At 45.0% G+C, this 14,831-nt stretch overlaps 1 long non-coding RNA gene across 1 annotated transcript; it reads left to right on the forward strand.

Moving 5' to 3' along the window:
- Nucleotides 1–4,690: 4,690 nt before the first annotated feature.
- On the forward strand, nucleotides 4,691–14,249 carry LOC138513294 (uncharacterized). Its single transcript, XR_011281740.1, has 2 exons — nucleotides 4,691–5,251; nucleotides 11,462–14,249. It is a non-coding gene; the product is annotated as an uncharacterized lncRNA (long non-coding RNA).
- Nucleotides 14,250–14,831: the final 582 nt, after the last annotated feature.

Genomic DNA, 14,831 nt, shown 5'->3' on the forward strand with positions numbered 1-14,831 from the left:
ATCATTTTAAAGTTGCAAATTACACAGTTCTTTATTTGCTGGATGGATTGTGTATGAGGGTGTTTTTGTCCTTAGTAAGAGGAGACAGCGCAAAGGCAGTGCAGTTCTTTAGTCAAGAAGTATGTACGCAAGCCTGTTCTGGCGACGAATCCCATTGCCATTACATTTTCCCTTGTCTCGATTTTGTTTATCGGTCATCATTCATCAATATCAGTGATGACCGTTGACATTTCATGAATCGGACAAGAACGGATAAAATTTCAAAAGCTCAACACTGATTTGCCCATCTGAGGTCATCAACGCACAGACCATCCGGGCACCTGAATCGGAACCTTAGAACTACCTACGCTCAAGAGCAAACTCAAACATCAATCCTGGAAAAGATCAGATCATCTTTGCTACCTATTAGTCAATAATCCCGGGAAGGATCACATGCCACAAATACCCACATTCATATAGGAGACATAGATGAAGTGAAAGTAAGGAAGACGGGGCTTGGTGACCCACCAAATATTTCTGTAATTTCCTTAATCAATATGCATGAGTAAACTTCACCCATGTTTGAGTTGGAGGCCAACACACACGTCAGCAAAACGACATACACTTACATAGACATGGAGGGGCTTGCAAAGTTTTTGCAGGATCCATTAAATGCCTGCAAATTGGACATTCTGGTCATTTAAGTATGCATATGTTATTATTAACAGAATAAAGTGTGCCTTTTTTACCTCCACAAACCACTGCAACCAAATAGCACATTACTGCTAACATATACCCGTTGAACCAAGGACGTGGGTGCAGAGGAATACTCAAGCAAAACACTATTTGCTGAAATTATTTCTCACAACCCAATTACTTCCAGGTCAAAAGCGATGATGCAGATAAGCATGCCATCTCCTGCACAGACCAGGCTACACAGTACAATACTTCCACTTCCTGTTTTCTTCATGTGAGTGCACTGGGAATCATGTTTGATTTTAGCAAAAGAACCAGAGGAGCTGGGCGTCAGTTACAAGCCCGAGCAAGGGGTACTAATAGCCTTTTTTTCTTGAGCAGGGAAACGGCATTGAAACTGTTTCTCGACTTGAGAATAGAAAAAAGCAAAGCAATGGCTGCCTGGGATCAGGCTGAAAGGACCACAGATAGTCCCTTCTTCCTTTCCATGGCAGCCATTGAAATTAATTGAAAAAAGAAACCAAGAAAATTGGTGCCATGCAAATAGCAGAAGGGACTGCACATAGTCCTTTCCCCCTTTTCATGGCGGCCAATATATGTAAACAAAGAAAATGGCCACCATGGAAAGGGTAGAAGGGACTACACATAGTCTCTCCTCCCTTTCCATGTCGGCTAATCACGCGGCAGAGATGCACCGGGAACAGTCCTGTTCCCTGGCGCCAGTGAGGTACAATGCTGCAGAAGGTGAGTGGGGAGGGGGGCTCTAAATATGTGGAAAAGTGGGGTGTGGGAAGTGGGAACAGGGAGCAGACTTAACTGATTCCTGGCGAGGGAAGATGGTGGCCTCCCACTCCAAATAGGCATGGAGCAGGGTGGTAAGGACCGCGTTCTAAGCCTCCCCATTGGCTGGTAAGCCGCCACACCCCCCTTGCAGGGTACGAACACATACTGGCGACTGGAAGAATCTGGATTCATTGTTTGCTCTGCTGTGTGAACATTGCATTTTCTTCAAAATATAACAGAGGTAAATTACTAATTACAATTCGTAGACCGGTTTGTTTTCGGTAAGCATTTTTAAAAACATTTTGGGGGGAATGTAAATGTGCAAGTGGAATGAAAAAATGGTTATACGCGTTTTCTTTTCTGGTAATTGTACTTTATCAGTAATAAACTTCAGCAGATATGCTCATGCGTGTTTTGTTTTCCACTAAATATAATATTCCCAGTAACAAACGCCACAAATAGGTTATCCTTGTCTTGAATAAGTGTGTTTTGTGAATATATATGTGTGTGCAATGATTTAAGTCACAACGAGAACTGACAGAACATTTGATGTGATAAACGAATGGTGGCCACAAAAAAACGTTGGTTTTGGTGTGGTCGAAAAGAAGGGAGACTTCACAAATGTAGATAGATGCATAGCTAGGCAATAGTATTTGCGTAACCCTAGCTGCAATCACTTTGCACTCATAGCCCAGCCTTCCTCCTACGCAGCGCTTTTCTTTGGTTATCAGGGGACTTGGAATCAGGACGCGCAAGCTACAAGAAGCAACCAAAACTTTGCTCATTCCAGCATTATTTTGTAAATCTGGATCACTGTGTGCTGTTCCACCACATGGTTTTGCATGGAAAAATTCTGGCATTTCTAATGCTTCCCAGTGCACCATTTTTAAAAGGTATTAGCGTTCAAAGGCTTGTTGCACAAAAGTCGATAATAAACATTGTTTTTCTTCCCATCGTTAAAAAGTCTATATTTTGATCAAAAAGAAAATCGAGTTTTTTGCCCACCACCGTACCTCGTGCCAAACGAAACCACAGTGCAGATGCTTATTTTATAAAACATGTTTTGAAAAATTGCCTCAAGACCCAACTTATACTTTTGGAACAAAGATGAAAGAATTTCCCAAACCCTGCAAATTTTCAAGGTAATCAAAGTGTTTCTGAAATGTCCCCCTGCTTGTACCGTCAAATCGCGCGTACTTTAGAAAGAGAACATAGAGAAATGACTTGCTTGCACATGACAGGCAGCTAATGAACAGATGTTTTACAAATTTGCCACTAAATTCATGGCCAGGGTTTACTAGGGAAATTATTTATTACAGAAGTTCATGGGAGCTACAGAGGGGCTCTAATGTTTTGCCAGCAATTACTTTAACAGTGATCTGGAAAGAAAATAGGGAATCGCTACATCCCTGGTTTATGGTTTATTAACTCTGCAAATCCATACTGCGTCTATCAATCATGGAAATTTAAGACCCATGTCACAGGCGGAAATCAATTACTGTAGAATTTCTGTACCATGAGTCTCCCAGCTTACGTCTCTTCGCATATATCCTTCATTCTATAGGGCTGTGTTTTTCTTTAAAAACTATTTCAGTCCATTATCCGTTTGTGGCCTGATAATTATACATTTATTTCATGGTTTAAGGCATTGGGTTAACTTCTATCGGCCACTGTTTCTTAAAGTGTATTTATCAACCGGGTGCGTACGGTGTCAGTCCTTGAGTGAATAACAGTGTCTTCAATTTTTTTTGGAAGACCCAGTAAGATTGTTCTGATCTTAGAGCCGTGGGTAGTGAGTTCCTTTTCTTGGAGGCAATGACCGGGAAGCTTAGCCCCCACGTTCCCTTTAGTCGGAATCTTGGAGTGTTAAGTCGGTGGGCATGAGTGAAGCATTAAGTGAACACTAAAGGTCCACAAATTAGGGTACCCATGTACCATGTAATAAAGAGGTTGTATGGAAACCAAAACGTACTGTACGCTGCTTGCCTGAGTCAAGGACATCTGTAAGCAACAATTACCAATTGTCTTTAGCATTTATGATGCGTGCATTGCCGATCTCCTCCAGCTTCTAAACGCTAACCAGGGATCAAACCCATGTTGCATGTCATCATCCTGTTCCCAGGGGCAAAACGTTGCCCCTGAGCTATCCTCCATGTACTATGATTAATCATGTTGTGTAGGGCTGGAAGCCATTAGCAAATAAAAACAATCCAGCTGCTGGATCTTACGATTATGACATCACGGCAGCCGAATATGAAAGGCACGTTATCCTGCCGGGAAGAGGCCATTTCTTCTCCACCTCCTGAGGGAAGCAAGGAAGGTCCAGGGCTTCTTCTGGTTGATGCACTATGGCACCGTGACAGTTTCACAGAGCTCTCAGGCTGTCGTGTTTTACATTCCGGCAAAAACAAAAGAGGTGATGGCTGGAAGGTTTAGAATGAATCATAACCTCTGCCATTGCTCTGGGCAACCCTCCTGACCATCGTTCTTCACCCTCCAATCTATTACAAAAGGGGAAAGACCATGTGCAAATCAGGCTTGGTCCCACCCCATAAGGGGCAGTTCTGGCATGAGACCACCAAAAGCACGTGAGACACGGCTCTGTAAATCTGACAGGATTGCGGCTGCCACGTGGTTCGGATGAAACACCGAAAGTTAGTTGTGGTAAATGTGAGTGTGGTGCGGGTCACCAGGCAATCATTCCCTTTCGAGTGAAAGTCCAATACCTGGGAGACAAGAAGCGTGGCAGGATGCCTGGTGTTGGTTTGGGGCAAGGACGAACAATAGCGGTTTCACAGTGTGTCAGGACGGGACGGCCGATATTGTACTTTTGGAGGGAGCGCAACCACAGGGTAGGTGGGGTGGGTGGCAGGAGCCCATGTATTTTCAGTGTTCCCTAGGATCCGGGAGAATGGGGGTTGGGAGGGGAGGAGTGTATCCCGCGTGCATCTCTTCCTGATGCGTGAAATGCTGAACAATGGGGTCAGAGCAAAGGATGGATAAAGAACACGTAATGCAAAAAACCTCAATTCATAATTTTCAACAATGGGTTGCATTTCACATTCGGGCTTTAAATGACATCATAAACAACTTGAACGTTGCTCTCGTTATCCATTGGATGTCAGTTGGAAACGCCTGGTTGAACACCTCCGGACAGTTGACAGATGTTCTTCTACACCGCTACACCGCTACACAGTCACCACAGAACCTGTTACATTAACAGTCTTGAAGGTACGCATACATATGTAATGTTGTGCTCACACTTGGAGTTTGTACTAATCATCATATGCGTTAAAAGAATGTACTTTTTGCTAAAAGAAGAGGCCTTCTCTTTTATACGGTGGCGTTTAATGGCCATATATGAATAGCAATTGCAAACTAGAAAGAGACCTGCTGACCTGGCAAGAACTTGTTTTAACAGAAGAATTGTGTTTGGTCACTGTATGTCGAAGCATGTTGAGCCTGCTAAAACTATCTGCAGATTACGGGTGGGGAAGGAATGAGTAAGCACAGCCTCGTGCACAGAGATACACAGAGGGGCACGAGAGAGAGCGAATAACAGATAACAGGAAACCACAATAGCAGATGTTGAACTGTTGACCTTGATGCAAAGTCATGACTGGGAGGAACCGCCTTGTGGTGGACATAATCTATGTGCAGCAATGTATGACAATGTAAAACAGATGGGTATAAAAGGACCACGATGTGCAGGGCAAAGCGCGGCACTTTGACGACTTGCTTTGCGAGACGTTTGAACTTGCTGCCCATTCGCGAATGCTTGTGCATTAATAAAGTAATGTTAACTTGGCTCTTTTCTGTCTGAGTTATTGCAGGGTCCCTCTTGTACTGGTTATGGACGGCGAGAAATCGCACCCACAATTTTGGTGTCAGAAGTGGGACGCGAAGGAGCGACAGTCCGTCACTGGGTGAGGAACGCCGCGGCGGAACCGGAGAAGGAATTGATCACGGGGCCCCAACAACTGAATCCGCACCTTTGATTGCAACCAACGCGTCATCCTTGTTTTTCCGGCTCCGTCGGCGGTGGAACAGCAGGCTGTCGCCCTTCGGGTCCGGAACACTCTGGCGGGACCCTTAAGATAAGTGGTATGGACGGATGCATGATGGAATAAGGAAATAATGATTCAGGGTTTGTGAAGAGGACGGTGGTAAGTCCGTCTATGAAGAAGTAATGTTGAAATGATGATATGATATGTTAGATACGCCAGGAGGATGTATTATTATTGTTAACCAATAGGTGCATATTTGGGAAAGGTGAGTGTTTTAGGCAATTGTGGTATACCAACAAAATGGGTCAAGCGGCTTCCAGCAAGAGTGGTATAGGCAAGAGACACTATGCCCCTCTTGAAGGAACCCCTGCATTTGATATGTTGATTAAACATGGATTGAATTCAACATTGTTCTTAAAAGAATGGTCCGAATACACAAAAGATTTGATTGAGCATAAATGGCCAGACACCGGGTCCTTTGATGTGGACCACATATCCAAAGTAGAAATAGAATTAGTAAAAGACGGGTCAGACCCGCACAGTTTGAGGCTATACGACTATGGAGGGTAGAAGCAATGCGCAGGCGCAATGCTCAGAATAAACAAAAAGCAAAGGAGCAGAAGAGAACGGTAAATCAAAAATTACATGATCTAGAGATAAAAGAGAAGGGTGAGAGGCTAGATCAGTTGGATAGACATATGATGATTAAGAACAGTGGGGGTATGTATCCTGCCGTGCCGGTGCCTCGATATGAAGATGTGATAGGGCTAGAAGCAGAACAAACAACGACTGAATTATTGTTTCCAGGAGCTACAGCTCCACCGGCAGACAGTGAGGGTGAAAGGGTGGAATTCCCAATGAAGTATGGGGACCCAGATAGGTTGATAGACCATAGGAGAACGACTACTGTAGAAAAGGATAGAGATGGAGACTTGCAAATCCTTATGACCGGGCTGTATGGCACACCCCTCAATGACAGCCTACGGGACCAATTGGGGTGTTTGACACCTTTGTAATTTAGGACAGTGGCCACTAAACTATATACCTTTCATGAGGGTAACTGTAAATTGAGAGGACAGAGTACTGCGGATCTGCCCTCAGCATATCAGGACGCTGTCGCGTTACTACCAGTGACTGCGTCCAGTGTTCAGTTATGGGGATGTATGTCCGACATAATAGCGGAAGTCATAAGGGGCGGTGTTGAATGGGAGAAGGAAAAGAGGGCATGGGAAAGAGAGGTGAGGGAAAGAGAGGCTAAACTCAAAGATGCAGACCAGGCGGGCCAAAACGTAGCTAATCGTATGATAGCATCCATACACTCACAGTCCATGTCCACCCTGGTGAGTCTGATGGAGGGCCTTGGCTGGCCTATACAAGTAAACGTAATTAAATATCTTCTTATTAGGGTGGATGATATAGAAGAGGAAAAGGAGCCTAGATATGTGTCCCAGTGGAATAGGATTAGGACGGAATTGGATAAGAAACTGCTATCTAATATAAGAGTGGATGATTCAGGGGCGGAAGAATGGAGGATGGCTAAGGTGGAGAAACTATTAAAAGATTATAGAAAAATAAAAAAGAGAAAGCTCTTAGTCATCAATCCTCTGTTTCGCCACCAGCGCAGGCCCCTGTGAGTGAACAAACAAATACGGAAAAGTTACTATTAATGCCAATGAGAGAGTGCCAACCCACCATAGAGGCAGCCACTGGTAACATGATGCGCACCTATGTGTATGTCCCTTTATCCCGAATTGAATTAATGCATATCACCAAGTCCATCCCCGACCCCCGTATAGACCCGGCAGGATTCTACAAAGAAGTGGGAAAGTTATTCAGACCAGGGTTATTTACCGTAGAGGATGTAGATAACATATTGTTAGCCATTGTCCCAGAAGAAATATGGACCCCCTTTCGTGCCAAAGACAATGAAACAATAAAATGGAAAGATGTAATGGATGCGAGCAAAAATAGAAAACTGCATGAGGAATATCCTGAACCCCTAAGGGGGCATGGCATGGCAGTCCTGAGGGCTCTAGAAAAGGTGTTACCCCCATTTGATGTGAATGTGGAGAAACTGTCCGCTGTGATACAGGGTGCAAGTGAGGAGGTAGCACAGTACTTTCTGCGTTATGAAGCAGCATTCAAAGCGCACAGTGGGCTAGAGATAGGGTCTGAAACGGGCCAACGGTACTTTGCCACAAACTTTGTAGAGGGGCTCCACGGGCCAATTCAGGAGAACATTAGGAGGGCAGAAAGTACATGGATGACTAGGAACCCCCGGGATCTCCTCGAAATGGCTAGGTATTACGAAAGAGGGGAAAGAGTGAAGGGACAACAAAAGGCACGACAAGAGAAGGATTTAAAAACCAAAGTGTTGATGCAACAGTTGCATCAAGGGCCCCAAGGCAGGTATAACTACAATAATAACGGCCCGTCACAGGGCTATAGCAGCAACATGATAGGGGGCCAAGGGACAGGAAGAGGTACAGTGCAAGGAGGTGCGCTATATGGGAGGAGTGATGGGCTACCCCAAGATGTATGTGCCTTCTGCAAGAGACCCGGACACTGGAAATCCCAGTGTCCCCAGAGTGGTGGGAGAGGAAGGGGCGTACGGCCCCCTTCACAGACAACATTTGCCCCAGGAAATAGGACTGGTGGGTACGGCAACCAAGACAATAGAATGTTTAAACCCCCTCAACCCAATGCCTTTGACGGACAAGCAAGAGGGGATGTTCCCTGGCCGGCCCCGCCTCCCCCCAATCTACTGTATCAGCCACAACAAACACCACAAGTACAAGGTGTATGCCAGGGTGAAGAATGTGGAGAAGGGGTATACTATAGCGATGATTTTCAGGATAACACAAGCGATATGTCCTGAGGATGCCGGAATGAGATAGCGGGAGTGGTGCAGGTTCCTATAGACCAAAGGGGGCCTTATGCCTCTATTAGGATCGGCCCCCACCGAAACTTGAGATGTCTGGTAGACACAGGAGCTGGAAACAGTTCCGTGAATATCAGAGCCGTCCCCGCTGTCCCATTATCGGATAAAAGCAAGGTATCAGTTGGATTTGGGGGAAATCCAATAAAGACTCCTGTAAGTGAAATAGTAGAAGCGGAACTTCATGGGGTAAAATGGGAGAATGGGTGGCTGTTGACCAATCACTGCCCAGAAAACTTGTTAGGTATTGATGCATTAAAAACGCTAGGGGCCACAATATATTGCTCCCCCCAGGGAGTGAGAATGACCATAAGCAAACCTATGAGTATGATAGGAGTAATGCAAACCCTGCCCCCGGAACTCCAAGACATCCCGAATGAACTATGGGCCACTCATGGGAATGATGTAGGAGTATTGGATGTTTCCCCAGTAGTAATCAAACTAAAGCCCGGTGCCAGGTTGCCCAGGATAAAACAATATCGCATATCACACGAGGGAGAGCAGGCACTATATCAAATAGTACAGGACATGATACGGTTAGGGGTGGTAGAGCCAACAAATGATAGCCCTTGTAACTCTCCGATCCTTCCAGTACACAAGAAAGGTGATGAAGCCGTACCCTATCGTTTTATTATTGATTTAAGAGAAATAAACAAAATAGTAGAACCCAGATATCCAGTTGTCCCTAATATTTCAAGTGTACTCACTTTAATTCCCAAAACAGCAAAATGGTTTACGGTAATTGATTTGAAAAATGCCTTCTTCAGCATTCCTATTGCCGAAGAAAGCAGGTACCTGTTTAGTTTTACTCTTCGAGATAGACAGTATCGATTTACTAGAGCCCCGCAGGGATATACAGAAAGTCCCGCCATATTCAGCCAAGCACTAAAAACACAGATGGATAACCTAGCCCTACCCGCTAACACTGCTCTGATACAATATGTTGATGATTTGCTATTATGTGCAGCCACCGAAGAGGAATGCCATTATGTGACCAGATTGGTGCTAATGCACTTAGCAGAGAATAAGCACAAGGTAGCCCTAGCCAAAATGCAGTATGTAAAACAAAAGGTCCATTATTTAGGCTTTGAGCTGTCCGAAGAGGGGCGAACCCTGTCTACTGATCGCATTGCTTTGATACAGTCCATAAAAGGTCCAGACACGGCAAAGGGTCTCCGAAGGATAATTGGTGTTTTATCCTACTGTAGGCACTGGATTCCTGAATTCTCTGTATTGATCCAGCCCATGCTAAAAGCCTTAAAAGAAGTACAAGAAAACGGCCCATTAGAATGGACACCTGAGATGGAAAAAGCCCTGACAGCTATGAAAGATGTTCTATGCCACGCACCGGCCTTAGGCACACCTGATTATACTAAGAGATTTTGCCTTTTTGTTGATGAACAGGAAGGTTGCGCTGTGTCAGTCTTGACACAGGAACAAGGGGGTAAACAGAGACCATGTGCATATTTTTCTAGCACTCTGGACTCAGTAGCTCGAGGCCTACCCCCATGCATGAGAGCAGTAGTTGCAGCAGCGACAGCCCTAAAACAAAGTGCAGGTTTCATCCTAGGGAGTGAAGTAACAGTAAAGGTTCCACATACGGTAGATGTTCTTCTGAATAGAGTGCATACACAGCATTTGACTACAGCTAGACTCACACAGTATGAGATGATCCTGTTTGCCAGTAATGTAAAAATTGAACGGTGTAACACTTTGAATCCAGCGACACTGCTTCCTTTGCCCACCTCACCTGATGACATTAGGCATGATTGTGTGATTCAAATGGAAGAACACACTAAGGGTAGAGCAGACCTGCAAGACACCCCGCTGGTTGATAATGAGGGTATATTATTCTGTGATGGTTCCTGTTTCAAACTGCCAAATGGGGAGACAACAGCAGGGTATGCAGTAACTACAGGGGAACAGTTGATTGAGAGTGGGAAAGTGTGTGAGAAATCGGCGCAGGCGGCAGAATTGATTGCGCTAACTAGAGCATTAGTGTTAAGCAGCGGCATGAAAGTGACAATTTATACTGATTCAGCCTACGCGCACGGGGTGGTTTCCAGTTTTGGTAAACTCTGGGGAGAGCGTGGCTTCTTAACCTCTCAAGGTGATACTATTAAACATGCCCGATTGATTGCTGAATTATTGCAAGCCCTTACGCTGCCCAAAATGGTGGCCGTAGTGAAGTGCTCAGCGCATAAAAAAACACTGGATTATGTCACGCAGGGAAATTCTTTGGCTGACCAGATGGCTAAACTAGCTGCCACAAGGGACACTCGGTGGGAAGCCCGACAGCTCATAGTGGGGAGGGATGTGACTATGGAAGGGACGAAGGAGCGCGTAAAGGAAATCCAAGCAGATGCAACCATTGAAGAAAGACTATCTTGGCACAAGGATGATCAATATGAGGAGACGGTAGATGGGCTATGGGCACATACCAAAACGAACACCTGGGTACTACCTGACGCATACTTACCTGTGATAGTGAGCGTGGCTCATGGTCCAACCCACGTTAACGCAAGAACTATGGAAGAAGTTTTAAGTACTGTGTGGTACAACAAAAGATTGGGAATGTATTGTCGCCAATGGGCAAAACAATGTGAAATATGTGTTTTATATAATGTGGGGAAAGGTGTACCGGCCCCGGCGGGCCACAGTAAGTTACCCACCTGCCCTTTTGAGGTGGTGTATATGGACTTTATACAGCTGGAGCCTGTAAATAAACATTCCTACTGTTTGGTGATGAAATGTGGGTTCTCAGGATGGGTGGAAGCATATCCCCTGCGGGACAATAGTGCCACCTCCACAGCACAATGCATATTGAAACACTGGATGCCCTTGACTGAAATGGCCGGATGCATTGTCTATTGCATTATTGAGTATGCGTACTATGCCTAAGCGTACACATGGTTTATCTCCTTTCGAAATTGTTATGGGGCGCCCACCAAGTATTGGGACCCCCAAATCACCTAAGAGATTGTCTGAGCAAGCATGGCCTGCATTACAACAGTACTGTATTGGGTTAACTAATAGACTGATTTCTATTAATGCACAGGTGAACGCAGTAGCTCCATCTCCTCTGATAGGAGAAGGTCACGACGTGCAGCCCGGTGACTGGGTTGTTATAAAAGCCTTCGATCACACCAGCGGACTGCAACCCAGATGGAGAGGCCCGTTTCAGGTGCTCCTCGCAACACAAACTGCGGTAAAAGTTGATGGCAAACCGCACTGGTACCACGTGAATCACGTCAAGAAGACGCTGCCACTATTGATTCCTCCAGAAAAGGGAACCGACAAACCGCAGGTTGCAAGTGTACTGCCAGATGCCAGTGACAGGTGTGCCCATCGCCTCCGATCCCGTGACGTGTATGTGCCAAGCAACGTGTAAGGACACTGTTTTGAACTTTGATCATTAGGGAGATGAACATTTGGACTCTCTTGTTGGTTTTAGCAGAATTGTGCCTTACTGAAGACGACGGGCTTGTAGCCTGAAGGGCCTTCGGCGTTCCCCTCCTGGGACAGGCACTGCGAGACGTGGGACAGATCGGATGAAGGTTTTCAGTGAGACCTACCACTATTAGAGTAATAAGGACACTGGTGCTTTAAATAGGGGATATTGCTATATCGCTAGGTTGCAACTGATATACGCTGTATACTGAGCCATATACTGAACTATGTCTACACCCGTGTATGCTGGTTTAGTCCCTGAACGGATAAGTGTATGCTCCTCAAACACAGAAGGTAAGAGGAAAATACCAGTTTGTACCACAAGAGGCAAAATTTTGTTTTCTGTATGCACGATAGTAGTACTAATAGCATTTGCCATAATATTCTGGTATCTGGAACATCCATCTAGATATGAATTAAAGAACCTGTTGCCCGAGTCAAATGAAACAGGGAGAACAGATTGGGTCAAGAGCAGGAATCGAGATGCCTATGACCAACACGACCCGGAAGACTATGCTAAAAATGAATACGTGAAGATAATAAACACAACATATGGGGTAGTGAATAAAACTGATTGCTGGATCTGCACCCACATGCCCCGACATAGCAGTGAAGGCATCCCAGTGTACGCATCGCCAGTTACTGAGGATGCGGGGTGTACATTAATTTACATGAGAATAGTGTCAGCACAGCAATATATGATACCGAATACCGCTTGTTATGTTAGAGGAGAGAACAAAACCCTTCTAAAGGAAAAGATACGCTATAAAATCAAAACTGAGGGAATCGGGCTTGCACCTGCTATGGTACAGATAGTAAGAGAACCTCCTCCCCCTATCACCATCACACAAGAGTTTAGGCCAAAGAATATATGTTTTAAGAGGAGCGCAAGAGGTAATCAAAGAATGATCTCGGGGTGCAGTCAAATGGTGAATCTAAATAACTACACAAAGGGATTGTTACAGATTGAAGGACATGCCTACGTCTGTAACAAGAGGGCTTATTTGTGGTTAGCCAAAGATTTTGTTGGGGTATGTTACATAGCCAGAATAATGCCGGCTGTGATGGTATATGCCCCGTCTACTCTGCATAAAGAAATACACAGCAGAAATAAACGAGCAGTAAACCCAAAAATTCCTACGTATCAACCTACAGGATGGGAAACGTTTATAGATCTGATGGGGGTCCTGGTTCCTCCAGCGGGCATCTTTATGAACAGTCAAGAAATCCAAAAGCTAAACAGGGCCCTTGAGTTCGTAATCGAAGAATCTGCAGACCTAATGGAAAACATTACTTATGAAATGAAAGCAATTCGGCTAGTGGCTCTCCAAAATAGGTATGTCTTAGACATACTCACTGCAGAAAGGGGCGGAGTCTGTTTTTTGGTGGGATCCCAATGCTGTGTTTACATACCAGAAGGGAGTACAGGAATCCTGGATGGAGTAAACAAACTGCATAAAGTGGCGGATAGCATCCACCAGGAGGAAGGGTCAGGAGATAGCTGGTGGATGAAGCTCCTGAAAGAAATTGGATGGCAACTTCTTACGCCTATACTGGTTCTAGCGGCAATAGTTGTAGGTATTTGTCTCTGCATCCAATGTTTCCCGGTATGTGTGTCGTGCTGTGTTTCCATGTGTTCTTCCAGCATAACGCGCCTAAATCCAATGGATAAAAGCCATGTACAACAGGAATTTTTTGACATGGGAGGCCTGGAGAAGATTATGGTACATACAGTATGTGATGATGTTGCTTTCCTGCCATCTGCTTATGCTAGGACTGTTTAGATTGATGCTCAAGTGTGAGCAAAGGGTGGATTGAAGGTACGCATACATATGTAATGTTGTGCTCACACTTGGAGTTTGTACTAATCATCATATGCGTTAAAAGAATGTACTTTTTGCTAAAAGAAGAGGCCTTCTCTTTTATACGGTGGCGTTTAATGGCCATATATGAATAGCAATTGCAAACTAGAAAGAGACCTGCTGACCTGGCAAGAACTTGTTTTAACAGAAGAATTGTGTTTGGTCACTGTATGTCGAAGCATGTTGAGCCTGCTAAAACTATCTGCAGATTACGGGTGGGGAAGGAATGAGTAAGCACAGCCTCGTGCACAGAGATACACAGAGGGGCACGAGAGAGAGCGAATAACAGATAACAGGAAACCACAATAGCAGATGTTGAACTGTTGACCTTGATGCAAAGTCATGACTGGGAGGAACCGCCTTGTGGTGGACATAATCTATGTGCAGCAATGTATGACAATGTAAAACAGATGGGTATAAAAGGACCACGATGTGCAGGGCAAAGCGCGGCACTTTGACGACTTGCTTTGCGAGACGTTTGAACTTGCTGCCCATTCGCGAATGCTTGTGCATTAATAAAGTAATGTTAACTTGGCTCTTTTCTGTCTGAGTTATTGCAGGGTCCCTCTTGTACTGGTTATGGACGGCGAGAAATCGCACCCACAGTCTTCCTTATCTATCTGCAATGGAAGTAACTTGTGAGATACTAACTGTTGCCATCAAACCCTTAAAGAGACTGAGTGCTGCTTCACCAACCACTGGACAAAACCTTGTGAACATTCGCGCCTTGAAACACTCGTGTATAGGCGTGGAGACTGCGATTAAACTATACTTAACGTATCCTTGCCGTTTGTAACCCGGTGAACCAGGATCTTTATAAAATGTTTGGAACGATTTACTTTGACCCCGTTATTTCCCTTTCAGGAACGGGAAGATGAAAAAGTGTGGGGGTTCTTCAGAAGGCCTACGTTGCGGGTGCGCCAAAGTCCACGCAAACCCGGTGTGGTCGATTCATCTTCATGGTACAAAATCTGTCATTCCTACAGTTTCTCAAGGATATTTGCTCTGATATGATCAAGCCTCTAGCAACCCACTAGTAGGATTTGGGGTACATTCTGCAACACCCAGACAAGTCATTTAAAGTCACCAGAGATGACGACATAGACATCTGGCAAT

The sequence above is a fragment of the Ambystoma mexicanum genome, chromosome 12 (assembly GCF_040938575.1).
Source record: "Ambystoma mexicanum isolate Mex_15411 chromosome 12, UKY_AmexF1_1, whole genome shotgun sequence".
NCBI lineage: Eukaryota > Metazoa > Chordata > Amphibia > Caudata > Ambystomatidae > Ambystoma > Ambystoma mexicanum.